The sequence below is a fragment of the Chiloscyllium plagiosum genome, chromosome 4 (assembly GCF_004010195.1).
Source record: "Chiloscyllium plagiosum isolate BGI_BamShark_2017 chromosome 4, ASM401019v2, whole genome shotgun sequence".
In the NCBI taxonomy this organism is placed as follows: domain Eukaryota; kingdom Metazoa; phylum Chordata; class Chondrichthyes; order Orectolobiformes; family Hemiscylliidae; genus Chiloscyllium; species Chiloscyllium plagiosum.
In genome coordinates, this window is record NC_057713.1 from 58,497,298 (window position 1) to 58,511,139 (window position 13,842).

Below are 13,842 nucleotides of genomic sequence, written 5' to 3' on the forward strand. Positions count from 1 at the left end.
TGCAGACTCCAAACAGCCTGAGGCTGGAATCAAACCCGGGCCCCTGGCGCTGTGACGCAGCAGTGCTAACCACTGATCCACCGTGCCACCCAGTATAGATAGCAATCTTCAAAGAATCATGTACCTGAACCCCTAGGTCCCTCTGCTCTACAACACTACCCAGTTTATTAATGTTACCAGTTTCCAAACATTTTCTATCATTCTGGATGCTCAGGGATGAAGGAGGAGAGCAATACTAGTTCTACAAGTTGAATGTTTGCAGTGCTTGCATGGCATAATCTTTCCTAACTCAGTAATAACAGTTTAAACAAATTTCCAGGCATGCCAACCGTCAAAAATGATGCTTATTGATTAACTTTAGTAGAATAACCATTACTCATTCACTGGGAAACTAGCAAATAACTAGACCTTAACCCTTTTCTAAAAAAGTCTAAAGAATAGAAATCGAGTCAATTTTTAATTTAAAATCAAAAAGATTATTTGATATACAACAACAACTTATTTTATAACCAAATGTCAAAAATAAAGTCTATTTTTCAAAATAGTAATTTATTGCCTGAAATTAATTAATCTCTGTTCTTCAGTATTATTATGATAATTATTTTCTTGATGTTAATATTTGCAGTGGTAAATTTGCTGAGTTTATTTTTTATTAGTACTGTCATGCTGTATTTGTGTGTTGCATCATATTAATATTCAGGGATATGCCAGTGAAACTGAAACAAATCTGGACTTCAGTGAAGAATGGTAAATGATTAACTGGCAAATAAAAATCCTGTGATAGTTAAAATCAAATCAAATTGGAGCATTGAAATCCTGAAGTAGGACAGATACATGCTGATGATATCAACATAGGCATTTCACATGGCACAAATGCATTTATTGGCATTTGTGACTGGCGATTGTAGCTGTGAAATATCAGATGTTCCATAGCCAATTGATTTGCCAAAGTTATTGCAAACTACACATTCATCTTGTTTCCGAGAATAATGGGGGAGACATTGATGTGCATTGTGCTTGTTGAGCATGCATTAAGCTCAGCCAGCCTACACTGTTGTATCTCACAGTGAAGAAAACAATATTCTGGTCTCATCAATGGATTTTCTGGGCTGTTGGGTGAAATAGGTAAGTTTGATTACATTATTCTAGCTGTTACAGAGAGGTAAAATGTCAGCTCCTCTTTTCCAGCTGTGTCTTGTTTTGAGTTCTATAAGAAAAAGGCAAGTTCACCAATCTGACAATGTTATCCAACTATGGTAGTTCTCTCATATTTTGGAAGATGCTTACTCATGTTTCTGATAAACCTGTGACAATTTACCTTGATCAAATTATTTGTGACTAGCTAGTTCACAATTTTCTATAAATATTGGACCAGACACTTCCCATTCCCATCATAGTCTTTTTTTTGAACACTTACTACTGCCAAGTTACTGAACTGATGCATAAATGGAAAGTTGTAACATTGGGAAGAAATTCTTGACAATTAATTATTAAGCATTGAACACATCAATAAAATGGCAATAAATCATGTAGCTGTTTGTTTTTGCAACTAGATTTTGATGAAAGAGTACCTTGCATACCTTGTATACAGGCATGAGCCCTTCTTCTCCTGAAGAAGGGCTCATGCCCGAAACGTCGATTCTCCTGCTCCTTGGATGCTGCCTGACCTGCTGCGCTTTTCCAGCAACACATTTTCAGCTCTGATCTTCAGCATCTGCAGTCCTCACTTTCTCCTACATTGTATACATGTGACTGGCCACAATTTGCAGAGACTGGGCTGAATTATAACTATCTGGCCTGCAATGCATCCAGACTGTAAGGTTTTTAGCTGTGCAATTATTGGTAGCTCTTAACCCAGCCACTCCATGTGTATCTGACTTAAGTGAGCGTCCCAACCAATTAGAAAAGACAGGAGTGTTGATAGCCCATATGAATGTATTTTCATTCCAAAATTATTAGATGGAAAAACTATACAGGGATCAGCATACCTATAGCTGTCACTGGGGTCTTCCTATTTAACTTCCTTTATGGCTCTGTTTACATGGCTTGGAAGTATTTTTTTATGGAAAACAACAACAAAAAAATGCATAAATTGCTGCCATATAGAGGTCACTTACTGCAGTGAGAACGAAGATGTAATATGGCGTTAGCAGTTAAGGCAGAGTCTCGACACTCTGTTTTTGCATCATTTTAACATGTCAGATTATTTGAGTGGCTAAAATGCAGGAAGGGCATGTTAGAGCAGTGTGTGAGGGAAGGTGGACCCGATAGTCACAAGTGACAACTGGAAGAAGAGGGATCAGAAATTCAGAATAGTACTATTACATTGGGCATATGATGAATTTGGCAGGGCTATTACTTACAAAGAGATTTTCGAGTTCTATTAAAGAAAAACCAAAATGGAAGAATAATGTATAAGACAGTTTACACTGCAACTTTAAGTTTATTTTTGTTTGCTTATTCTTATGTAAAGGTTTATAGTCTAGAGAATCTGACTGTAAAACAGCCAAGTATAACCACACAATCCAAGGTTGTGTAGGTTAGGTGATTTGGCCATGCTAAATTGCCCATGGTGTTCAGGAATATGTAGGTTAGGTGTTTGGTCCGGGGTAAATATAGGATGGGGAATGGGCTGGGTGGGTTATTCTTCAGAGAGTCGGTACGGACTTGTTGGGCTGAAGGGTCTGTTTCCACACTGTAGGCATTCTATGGATTCTATGATTAACCAACCTCTACAGTATAGGTGATTAGTTCAAATTATAATCAGTCATTTCACAATGATCCGTTTGTATCTGCCACCATTTTAACAGTGGAGTTCACAGCAGTATTTGAGCTACACCCTGTGACCATGATTTAAGAGCTAATAGCAAAGTAGATTGTAGCCAAGTTAGGTGTAAACACTTAAGGAATGCTCCTTTTAAAACCCCACAAGGAAAGCTTTGGCACTCTTGCCGCAGCCAAGTTCTCCTCCTCCTGCCTGCAATGCCCCCTTGATCTGCTCTCAGTGCCTCTCTTAGTGCCAGGAACATTCATTGAAATTCCTCACAACACCCTCCAGCATCGCAAAATCAAAGTCCCACTTACTTCCAACTTTACCTCTTTGAATTTAAGTTGACTGACCTTTAAACCTGAGACAATTTACCTTGAGCAAATTATTTGTGGCTGGCTAATGAACAATTTTCTATAAGTATTGGACCAGACACTTCCCATTTCCATCATAGTCTTTTTTCTTAACATTTACTGCTGATCAGTTACTAAACTGATTTACAAATGGAAGTCATAACATTGAGAAGAAATTCTTGACAATTAATTATTAAGCATTGAACACATCAATAAAATGGCATAAATCATGTAGCTATTTGTTTTTGTAACTAGATTTTGATGAAAGAGTACCTTGCATATCTTGTATACATGTGATTGGCCACAATTTGCAGAGATTGGGCTGAATTATAACTATCTGGCCTGCAATGCATCCAGAATATAAGGTTTACAGCTGAGCAATTATCAATAGCTCTTAACCCAGTCACTCCATGTGCATCTGACTTGAGTGAGCTTCCCAATCAATTAGAAAAGACGGAGGTAAGGATAGCCCACATGAATGTGTTTCAGCTCTAAGTTTAAAGGGATGCTGCCAGGGTCAGAATGGAACCATTGAACATTGTTATGACAAAGTCAGTGACATCACAAATTAAGCCTCACTTTTGAAGGGCAGCACTAGGTTTGTCAACTATGCCACTGAACATCATGCTTCAGGTTTGAAGGAAGATTCTGTTTTCTGAGATAAACCAAAGCAGGGGTTTTCCCTTTTGAAATTAGAAAATTGTAGAAAGTGAATTTCATGGCATCCTTTTTTGACATAGCCCCAGCTGAAGCTTCTAATGAAATTGCACACTTCCTACATCATTGTATAGTTACAAGAATAGTCAAATGAAGTCTGAACCCAGCTCAGCCATTCTGTTGGTTGGCAACAGGATTGGCCCGGGTTTATCAGAAGCACTGCTTTATTCTCCACCTTTCATGGATGGCTGATCCCCAGCCTAATCTTCATCCTCAGAAGATTGTTTTCACTTCCCCACCTTACCTGCACCCAGGACATCTCCCTCTTTATCTGTTCAAATTGTGAAGGGTGCAGCATACCACAACGACATGGGACACCATGACTGGGTTATAATGCAAAGTATTGAAATCTCATCTTTTGGAGGCCTATTGTCTATTTAACTGTGATGCTGGTGGAAGCATGGGCAGTGTTATTTCTGCATCAGTCTGGGCATTTCTTTTAGGTTACATCAGTCAAGTTTGGAAACTGGTATACTTTGTGTTCAATGAACCATCCCTGACTGGAATGAGGATCTTGAAGAGTAACAGGGTCTCCTGAATACTGCAATAAGTTATACTTGTTATGGTATCTACCAGGATACAGAGCTCCAAAATTTGGCCTGGATGGTCACAACTTAGTTAAGCATTAAGAATGTGGGATGCTGCCCTGTTCCCAAGTGATGTTGGTTGGTGATAGGATATTTCAGAGCAACGTGGTTTTATGTGATAGTACCCTGCACCTTAGGGAAGCCAGAAATCGTGGGGAAGCTTAGTTATTTGTATTTCCTAAGCAATGTTGAATATAATAAATGAATGAGCATCAGTGAATTCCAGATGCACACATGATTAGAAGATGCAAAGTTGGTTCCAGAAATGAGACAACAGTGTAGAAAATAAGGGCATCTGCAACATCTATGGTCACTGGCATGGAATTGACAATGTATCCGCGGGAAAGTAATAACTTCCATGCCATACAGCTTCAAGGCAATGACCATTTCCAACAAAAGAGAATCAAACATTACCCCATTCAATGGCATTGCAATGGTTGAATCACTAACTATAAACATCTCCCAGGTCTTACCATTGACCAGAAACTGAATTGCACTAGCTATATTAATGCAGTGGCTACAAGAGCAGGTCAGAGGCTAGAAGCCCTGCAGTGTAAACCTCATTTCCTGAGTCCCCAAAGCTTGTCCAACATCTGCAAAGTATAAGCCAGAGGTTTGATGGAATTCTCACCATTTGCCTGCATGAATGCAGCTCCAATACTCAAAAGCTTGACACCATCCAGGACAAAGCAACACGTTTGATCGACACCCCACCCACAGGATTCATTCCCTCATGGTGAATGCTCAAAAGCAGCAGTGTGTACCAACGACAAGATGCACTGCAGAATTCACCCATGGTCATTACCATCTAGGAGGACAAGAACATCAATTACATACCACAACCAGCAAATCAAAGCCTCACCATCATGTCTCGGATGTATGTTGCTGTTCCTTCAGTGATGCTGGGACACCCTCCCTAGTAGCACTGTTACAATGTCTACAACAAATAGATTACAATGGTTCAAGAAGACAGCTCACCACCACCTTCTCAAAGGCAGTTAGTGAAGGCCCAACCTTGATTCTCACATCTCCTAATGAATAATAAAATATCCTCATTCAGCAGTTGCCATAATGGTGCATGATCGATCTGGATGTCCTTATCTTCTATGGCATTACAGTTCTGACATTTATTTGTAGGTGGTGAAACCTAAAATTCCTAGTTCCTACCATTCCTTTGTGCCTCCCGATTTGGAGATGCCGGTATTGGACTGGGATGTACGAAGTTTAAAATCACACGACACCAGGTTATAGTCTAACAGGTTTATTTAGAAGCACTATCTTTTGAAGTGCTTCTCCTTCATCAGGTGGTTGTGATGAAGGAACAGTGCTTCGAAAGCTAGTGCTTCCAAATAAACCTGTTGGGCTATAACCTTGTATCATGTGATTTTTAACTTTGCGTTTCCTTGCAGCTTCACTCTCTGGAGGCAGTGAGGTGGCTACTGGAGGTTGCTGTTCTTGCTTGGCTTTCTGAAGCTCTTGCTTCCACCATATTGTTCTCCTGTTAATTTTCTGTCAAAGCAAGGCCTCATAATTGGAAAGCATGGCTTTTGACATTTCAACTCCATTAGCAAATAATCTGTGGGAAAAGTACAGTGTTATTGAAGAGTTGTGTGAGGCCTCACATCCATAATAATTAAGCTTGTCATTAAGCCCTCACCCAACATGGCACTGGGGTATAGATTCTGCAAGTGTCTCTTTCAGGGCCTCAAAGTGAATATTACAATATTGGCTCCAATGAAAGAAAAAAAAAATCTTCTCACTTTGCAGGCAGTTCCAATTATTTTCATGAGCTCATTGTGTAGTTGGCTTTTGATCAATATGATGAGGGTCCACTTTCATGTTTGCATGGATAACTGCCAGTGTCTGCCTGTGAGCTACAAATTTCCCCTTATTCTTCAAATTCCATTTGTGTTGCTGTCCCTTTGGCACTGATGACCCTTCAGCCACATCCCAAATTGATTGAGTCCCTTTACATCACTATCAATGTACCCACTTTCCCTCCAGAGCCCATGATTCTAGAGGTTCCTGTGCCTTTACTGATCCTCCCGAGTAAAGGTCAGAGTGACTGTGATCACCTTGAAATTTCATTGAAAACTTTAGGTCCCCTTCCATTAACTATGAGATAATTGACCCTATTACTTTATCCTCAGTGAACAGTGCAAGGAAGCCCATCCCCAAACTTTATCTCCCCAGATGCTGTTCACTGCCATTTGATAAGCCTGTTGGCTATCAGTGACCCAATTCCCCAAACTGACCATGTGTCCACTCCCAGACTGACTTGGCAGGGCAATCCTAACTAATTATGGACCACTCCCAGACCATCATGCAACAACAAGTCAAGTCACCTGCTTGTAATCCCCAGACTGCTTGCACCTGACCTTGAGGACTGACCATAGCCCAGACACTAACTGCAAAGTCAGGTATCTCTGGACTCGCACAGAACCAAGTGCCTGAGTGACTGCAGCCATCCCCCTTCACTGACAGTGGAAGTACCCCTTACTTACGCGAGTCCATCCTTGTCTCACTTTGACTTTTGCACATTGCCATTTATTTCAAGCACATGCATTGTGTTTGCCACCTGGCATATGCTACAGCTCTAACATAAAATTGTGGCATACAGTGACTTGTTCACCCCCTCTCTGATACATTTATCAGTCAGTGCACTCCACTGCTGCAAGCTGCCTGCCTCTGCTTCTATGCTCAGAGCAAGCTGAACTGCAGAGGCTGCCTACTTCAAACACTGAAAAAAGCAGGCTGAGACACAGAGGCTGCCTCCTTCAAAAACAACTCTAAAGACCTTGTGTGTAAAAAGCCAGTAGTGGTGTATTATTGTGTACATTCATGATCTAGACATGAATGTAAAAGGTGTGGTCAGTAAGTTCACAAATGACATAAAACTAGTTTTGTGGTAAATAGCAAGGAAGAAAGCCTCAAGCTGTAGACTGTTACAGATGGGCTGAACAATGTTAAATGAAATTTAATCCTGAAAAAGTGTGAAATTGCATTTTGAACAGACTAACAAAGTAAGGAAGTACACCTTGCAAGGTAGGACCCTAGGAGGTGCAGTGGATCAAATGGACCTTGATCTGCATGTCTACAGATCTTCAACAGCAACAGGACATGCAGATACAGTGGTTAAGAATACAAGAGCAAGGGGGTTATGATGGAGATGTATAGAATGTTAATTTGGCCATTGCCTCAGTTTAGGAAGGATGTAATTCCTGTAGCGAAGGTGAAGTGGAGATTAACCAGGATATTGCTTGGGCTGCAGCAATTCGGCCCTAAAGCAAATGTTGGTGGCCTGTCTTGGAGCAGAGAAGGCTGGGGTGGGGTGAGGGTTAAATTTGATTGAGATGAACAAAGTTCTGAGGTGCACAGACAGGCAAGATAGAAATGTTTCCCCTTATTAGAGGCATCAACAGTCAGGGGGCACAGTTTAAGTTAGAGTACAACAGGTTTAGAGAGGATCTGAGGAAATTCTTTTTTAACCAAAGCATTGAGGATATCTAGAACTGACTGCCTGAAAGGCTCATAGAGGCAGGAACCCTCAAAACATTTAAGAATTGTTTAGATGAACACTTGAAATGCCATAGCACACAAAGCCATGTGCTGCCAGGTGCTGAAAAATAGGATTAGGACAGTGGGACATTTGATGACTGAAGCTGAAAGGTCTCTTTCTGTGTCACAAAAACCCTATGACTACATGATTCTATTTAACTCACAAAGGATGCCTGACTGTAAGTTCTGTGCTAAAAAGTGAAGGAAGCAACTAGCACATTGCCCTTCATAACAAAATGAAATGATGACAGGCGTAGGGATGCTTTGTTATAATTGTAGAGGGTCATGGTGAGACCAGACCTGGAATATTGTGTGCACTTTGGTTATTCCATCTGAAGAAAGATGTTCTGGCTTTGGAGGTAATGTAACAAAGGTTTACCAAAACTGGTTCATGGGGATGGTTGAAGAGAGATTAGATTAATTGAGACCATATTCACTGGGATTTCGTGGAATAGCAGGTGGAGTGGGGGGAATGTGGGATTGGCGGTTTCTCATAGAAATCTGGAAACTTCTAACAGGAGTAAACAGGATCAATGCACAAATGGTGTACCCAACAAACAGGGAGTCTAGAACCATGCTTCAGAGTTTAAGGAAACAGGTTAGGCAATTTAGGACTGAGATAAGGAAATATTTCTTCATTCAGAGAATGGTGAGCCTGTGAAATTCTCTGTCACAGAAAGTGGTGGAGGCAAAAATATTGAATGTTTTCAGGAAGCTGTTAGATATAGTTCTTGGGACTAAAGGGATCAGAGTGTATGGGGAGAAAGTAAGAAGAGCATACTGAGTTGGATAATCAGTTTTGATCATAATGGATGGTGGAGCATGCTCAGAAGGCCATATCACATATTCCTGCTCCTGTTTTCTAAGCAAAAGATATAAGGCTGAAACATTTGCAACAATTTTCAGGCAGATGATCCATCTCAGCCTCTGCCAGAAGTCCCCAGCATCACTGGCCTTCAGCCAGTTTGATTCACTCTATGTAATATTAAGAAATGGTTGGAGGCATTGGATACTACAAAGCTTATGGGTCCTGACAACTTTCCAGAAAAAGTACTGAAGACTTGTGCTCCAGGTCATAGCACCCTCCTCGCCAAGCTCTCCCGGTACAACCACAGCATGGCATCTACCCTGTAATGTGGAAAATTGCCAAGGTATGTCCTGCACATAAAAAGCAAGACAAATCAAACTTGGCCAATTACTACCCTGAACTGTTCCCATCCATCATTACCCTCTTTCACCTGGCCATGATTGTCCTCACTTTGAACAGCTTCTCCTTTAACTCTTGTCACTTTCTTCAGGTCATGTCCTATGGGTAACTGCATGAGCCCCAGTTATGCCTGTCTCTTTTTGGGGTACATGGAACATTCATTGTTCCAATTCTACTTGGGTCCCTCCCACAATTACTTCTCTGGTACATTCATGACATCAATAGTGTCAGTTCCTTCTTTCATCTGAAAAAAATTATCAATTTTGTTTTCAATTTCTACCCTGCTCCCACTTTCAGCCAGTCTTTCTCTGACTCCTCACTTCCCTTCCTCTACAAGTCTTTCCATTTCTGGGGATAAGCTGACAACCAATATCCACTACAAACCACCAACTCCCACAGTTAACTGGACTGTGCATCCTCACACCCTGCTTCTTGTAAAGAGTCTATTCTATTCTCCAGTTTCTCCGCATCTGTTCTGTTGATGCCACCTTCCACAGAGGGGAGGTTCAGAAATGTCCATCATTTTACTCAACCAAGGATTCCCTGTTACTGTTTTGATAGGGCCCTCATCCGTGTCTGACCTGCTTACCACACTCATCTGTTTTCTTCCTTCCCATTACAATGATAGGGTCCTTTAATCCTCACATTCCAATACACCAGCACTCACATCCAAAAGATCGTAAGCCACCATTTCTGCCACCTCTAGCGGATGCCACCACCAGACACTTATTTCCTTCCCTTCCTTTGTCAGTCTTTTGCAGGGACTCTTCTTTCCAGAACACTGTGATCCACTCCTCCTCCACTCCCAATATCTTCCCACATATCCACAACACCTTCCCATGCAATCACAGAAGGTGTAACATCTGCCAATTTACTTCTTCCCTCCTATCCAAGCCCCTAGACACATTTTCCAAGTGAAGCACTTTAATCAATACTTGCACCCTTATTCACTGCCCACAATGTGATCTCTTTTACCCTGGGAGACAAAATGCAGATTGGGGGACCACCTTGCTGAACACCTCCACTCTATCTCTAAAAATGAACCCAAGCTTCCAGATGCTTGCAACTTCAATGCACTGCAGTGTTCCCATGCCAATGTTTCTCTTTTATGATTCGGAGATGCCGGTGTTGGACTGGGGTGTACAAAGTTAAAAATCACACAACACCAGGTTATAGTCCAACAGGTTTAATTGGAAGCTAGTGTGCTTCCAATTAAACCTGTTGGACTATAACCTGGTGTTGTGTGATTTTTAAGTTTCTCTTTTAAGCCTGCTACAGTGCTCCAGAAAAGCTCAATGCCTGGAGGAATAACACCTCATCTTCTACTTAGGTACCTTACAGCCCTCAGGACTCAAATTGTTTTTAATAATTTCAGTGTTCGAACGCCTTCCATGTTGGTTACCCACCACCACACTCCAGGTCATATTCTGTATCTGTGGCTCCTAGCACAGCCAAGTCATTTTCAACGATTCACACCTAGTGCTATCGCCTATACTTCCTCCCCAGATTACCATCAACAATCTGCTTCCCCTTTTCTCTTTTGTCTTGGCACTGTCTCCATCTATCCTTCTCCTTCTTCCCCCCACATGCATCCACCCTTCCCCAAACCTGTCATCAGCATACATACTTCCCAGCTGCTTTCAGTTCCGATAAAGGATCTTTGGATTCAAAATCTTTTATTTAAGTATAGCCACCACAGTTGTTGCCAGGCCTGCTGAATTTCTTGAGCTGTTTCTGTTTTTGTTTCAGATCTCCAGCATTTGCAGGTCTTTTATTTGTGGCTCTTTGGTTGAGCCACCTTTTGCATTCATCCCTACTGCCAGGTTCGCTGGTGTCAGTCCCCACAGATCTCCCCAAGTAGATGAAATGCAACCCTATTGGCATTCCAATTTCTTGTTCAATTACAAATTTTGGGTTAATTTGTTTTTTGTTCTATTTTGCCTGGGCATCAATAGCAGGGCCATGTCATCAACAGGTATGTTTCCAGAAAGTGACCCTTGTTTCCAAAGAGCCATTTACTTAATGATTCTGCTTCATTGTGTCAATATCTGTAGAAGATCTCATTAGCATAGATTGAATGCAGCTTCCTGAGTATGTTACACAAATATACATGATAACCTTTCAGTGTTTGTTGACGATCTGACCGTTGATGAAGAAAGTACTTTTCCAATTGGCGTGACCTCTTGGGCACCTTGACTATGCAATTTATGACTTTCTGGAACATGTGAGAAATCCAGCCAGAGCAACAAATCCATGTGTCCTCTCATTGTTGCTGACCTTGGTAAACACAGCATTCAGCATCTCTGAAGTGTACGTGTAATAGATCCGCGGAAGGGGCTAGAGGCAGAGAAAGTTTGGTCTTGATCACTACTGCAAATGGCAGGTCATGTGGTTCACTTGGAAAGACATCCTTTAACATGAGGCTACAAATATAGTGACAAACTGATAAAAACATTGGAGCCTCCTGAGGCACTGGTGCTCAGTCTTGCCCAGGAAACTTGGCTTGTGTCCCCTCTACTAAGGAAACTGTTTCAAAGAAGATGGAGCTAAGTGTTTAGGAGTTGGCAGTGAGCTCCTACTGCTCCTACTTGCTATTCATGCTCATTACCCGCAGTCCAATTTAAAAATTACATAAGCTATTTTTATGCTGCTGTGAAAATTGACAGTTGGGACGTGGCAATGAAAGGCAAAAAAGATCTCCAAGACAGCAAAAGTTACTATCCAAAGAAAGAAGTATTTGGTGCTCATCAATTCTCAGTCATTCTCTGCTGCCCACTTATATTATATGGTGAATTCCAGGAAGCTCAGAAAATTCTTGTGAAGTCAGAATTCTGGATTAAAACTGTAGTTAAGAAGCATTTATTTAATTTAAATAGCATGCACCATCCCGTGGGATATTCCAAGCACTGAAAAATGTACTCATGTTAGGAGTGAAAGTCAATGTCTACCAGCCAGATTCCTGACATTTTGACAGTTTTAAGCATTTTAACCTGTTAACCAGCCATTTTTGGGAGATTACAATTCACCCTAATATCACACCTGCCTTTTCACAGGATGTTTGCAAGAATTATATAATACATCATTACATTATTCAATGTATTTTATATTTTATATAAATTGTATTTTATACAAATTGCCATGTTATACAGCCTGTAAGTATAGCCAGGTGGTTATGCAATTAATGTAAGTAAGCTTTAGTAATTCGTATTTCTTAATGTTGACTTGAAATAACAGTTCGGATTCCACTAAAGCAAGTATCATGAACACAATTACAAGGAAATAACTTAAATCTTGCAGTGATTTCAGATTTAAAGCAAATTAACTTATAAAGTTCCAAACAGGCCTGGATGGCAATTAGCAAATGTTAGAACTTCGTGGTGCAACTTCTCCAACAGTTGCAATGTGACAGGGTCCATCACCACTTCATGTATGTCCACCTCCTCCACTATTTGCAATGATGAGGACCTCCACTATGTCCTCCTTTTGAGCGACCACCATTTGATTCCAGTTTGCCAATAATTCCGCCACCCCTACAAGGAATTCCACCACCTATGGCTGCACCATATTTACAGGTAGGATGCAGCTCAGAAAAGATTTACCAGGATGTTGCTGGGAAAGTTTGAGTTAAAAGGAGAGGTTGGATAGGCTGGGACATTTTTCACTGGAGCATAGGAGGTTGAGGAGTGACCTTATGGAGGTTTATAAAATCATGAGGGGCATAGATAAGGTGAATAGTAAAGGTTTATTTCCTAAGGTGGGGGAGTTCAAAACTAGGGGGCATATTTTTAAGATGAGAGGAGAAAAATTTAAAAGGGACTTGAGGGGCAACGTTTTCACCCAGAGGTGGTTCATATGTGGAATGGACTGCCTGAGGAAATGTAGGTGCAGGTACAGTTACAACATTTAAAAGATATTTGGACAGGTACATGAATAGGAAAGGTTAAAAGATTTATTTATTGTTTTATAATTATTCGGGATGGAGCAGCATCCTTTGCTGGCCAGCACTTATTGCCTGGTTTCCCTTGAGAAGGTGGTGTTGAGCAGCCTTCTTGAATCACTGAAATCCATGTGCCTTAGAAATACATGAATAGGAAAGGTTAAAAGAGATATGGGCCAAATATTCCAAGCAAGTGGAACCAGTTTAATTTGGGAAAGTTGGTCGGCATGGATAAGTTGGACCGAAGGGTCTGTTTCAATGCTGTATGACTCAATGACTCCGAAACTTTATAACAATTTATACTCTACAGGATTACAGGCAGGCGAGGAATGGTCTGAGGAGTGCCAGGAGGGGGCACAAGAAAGGCTTGACAGAACGGATTCGGGAGAACACAAAGGCATTTTACACTATGTGAGGAATAAGAGGATGGTCAAAGAAAGAGTAGGGCTGATCAGGGATAGCATAGGGAATTTGTGTGTGGAGTCTGAGGAGATAGGGGAAGCCCTAAATGAGTTTTTTGCTTCTGTCTTTACGAAAGAAACAAACTTTGTAGTGAATGAAACCTTTGAAGAGCAGGTGTGCATGCTGGAATGGATAGAGATAGAGGAAGCTGATGTGCTGAAAATTTTGTCAAACATTAAGATTGACAAGGCGCCAGGCCCGGACCAGATTTGTCCTCGGCTGCTTTGGGAAACGAGAAATGCAATTGCTTCGCC